Genomic DNA, 2,326 nt, shown 5'->3' on the forward strand with positions numbered 1-2,326 from the left:
GTTTGGCTTTAGGAAAGGTAAAGGCACGAGAGAGAGAATTCTGACGCTGCGGTTAATAATGGAAGCAAAACTAAAGAAAAATCAAGACCGGTTCATCGACGCAACGCTGTGCTGCAAGTATGTAGGGGATGACAACCAAAGCGGTCCTACTATGTAAACAAATGGCACCTTAAGATATCAGTCACGGCTGTCATGATGTACAGCGGGCGACAGTCGGGCTGGTATCCCACCACAGACCGTGGCGTCCCCAGACATTCTTCGCTTGCAGTGATGGCTCAGTTCGAAGCGGGACCTATCTCTGAAGAAGATACTACTGCAGTCATTGAGATTCCAGACCGAATGTGCTCGTCACCACTGCAAAAGGATTTGTTGGTGCAGAGAGGTCAATAGTAGTCGAAGAAATTGGCGCCTTGACCTCATCCACTGCATTACATTCATCAAGCAGCAGGCAGTAATTCACACTCCCTGTTTGTTTGTGTGCGTAACTCTTTAGTATAATATTTTAACCAACAGAGGTGATACGGTTGGGAGCAAGATGCAGGGGCTGCTGGGGTGGGAGGCTGAGCAACAAATCGTGGATAGAATATAAAATTTAATTTATTGCGCAAGAAAATTCATGCAAGGCACTGGTCACAACATATTGACACATAACTGGTTCAATTTAAATGTACATCAGCTGATTTAACATGAATCATCAACAACTTATCGAACATCAAATAATATGCCAATATGAGATTTACACCTTTCCCAAAATGTTAATGCTTGTAAAATGTTATTACGAAACACAGAAAATTACCAAACTGTTCACTGTACTTAAGCCTTACATAACCTAATGGGCACAATGGCTTACAGGAAATAATATCACAGACGAACAGCAATATCTGCCCCCTACAGCTCTGTCTTACGTGAGCTTGTGTGTCACAACGATTAACAGAACCAACTCATATAGTTAAGTGGTAAATATTACCCGCAATGGCGCTTGCGTTATAATCTTACGTTGCACACGGATTTACCAAGGCAATGCAATTAATGCCAACAACAGTCTGGTCCAGAATAACGACTGCCCTACCACTGATTAGACTACTCAGGATCAGTAATGAACTGTTTTACAAGTTTCACAAGGCAAGCACATTCACTTCAGACAAGTTAACAAGACAGTGCCTCCATTTGAATTTTACCATAGAAATCCATCAATAATCGTAGGCCAGACAGTGATTCGAAAAGGACTCATAACAAGTTACCGCACTGTTAGCGGTTGGCACTAAACCCCTGGCGTGCGATAGATGTGTGGGCCAGAAACTCCGTTGCAACTGGAGCCGTTAACAAAGGTACCCACAGAACTCTTTCTAAAGCCACACCGTGAAATGAGGTCAAAGGGGTTTCCAAAACAGTTTAACACTCAACAGTAGTGAGTAAGAGAAAAGGACCGAAAAACAAACACATACGGCACTTACAATTAGCGTTTAATTATTGCTAGCTGTGGTTAAGATTGCATTAATTTTAATCCAACAGGTGAACAGTGGTGTCACAGTAGACTTAAACTGTACTTGACTAGTTTGACAATTTGGGCATCCCTTAAGTTCAGTAACAAACAAATGCAATTTAAAGACACTGAAGTAAGGGTATTGGCAACGGCCTTGCTGCAGTGGATACACCGGTTCCCGTCAGATCACCGAAGTTAAGCGCTGTCGGGCGTGGCCGGCACTTGGGTGGGTGACCATCCGGCCGTCATGTGCTGTTGCCATTTTTCGGGGTGCACTCAGCCTCGTGATGCCAATTGAGGAGCCGCTCGACCGACTAGTAGCGGCTCCGGTCAAAGAAAACCATCATAACGACCGGGAGAGAGGTGTGCTGACCAACTGAGGATGACACGGCGGTCGGATGGTCCCGATGGGCCACTTGTGGCCTGAAGACGGAGTGCAAGTAAGGGTATTGTGAAACACTTCATCAACAATTTAAGCAAACACACCCACATATGCACTCCAGTTCATACTAAACCAACCAGGGTAGAAGTCAGTATTTCTACACGCGACGTGGAAACACTCACTGCTCCGCAGCGCAAGCCAGAATACGACAGAAAGAAGTCTCACTGTAACTCCACCAGATGAAGATGCACCAAACTAACGGCTCACCTTTAACAATATTAATCCAAATGCTGCTAATAAGCTAATGGTCAGAATAACACCAGCCCTTAGCCACAGCGTGAGGAAAGTGGAACTCGTAAACAGAACGAACGACAGCGAGTCACGGCAGCATCTCCATTTCCGCTGCTCGGCCGACCCCTATGCAACTGCCACACACACACCACATGCCGACGCGACTTCCA

General features: G+C 45.3%; 1 pseudogene; it reads left to right on the forward strand.

The window, feature by feature from the left end:
• Window positions 1-1,627: 1,627 nt before the first annotated feature.
• On the forward strand, window positions 1,628-1,744 carry LOC126177496 (5S ribosomal RNA; annotated as a pseudogene).
• The last annotated feature ends 582 nt before the right edge of the window (window positions 1,745-2,326 follow it).

This window comes from Schistocerca cancellata, chromosome 3, assembly GCF_023864275.1.
Source record: "Schistocerca cancellata isolate TAMUIC-IGC-003103 chromosome 3, iqSchCanc2.1, whole genome shotgun sequence".
NCBI classification, from domain to species: domain Eukaryota; kingdom Metazoa; phylum Arthropoda; class Insecta; order Orthoptera; family Acrididae; genus Schistocerca; species Schistocerca cancellata.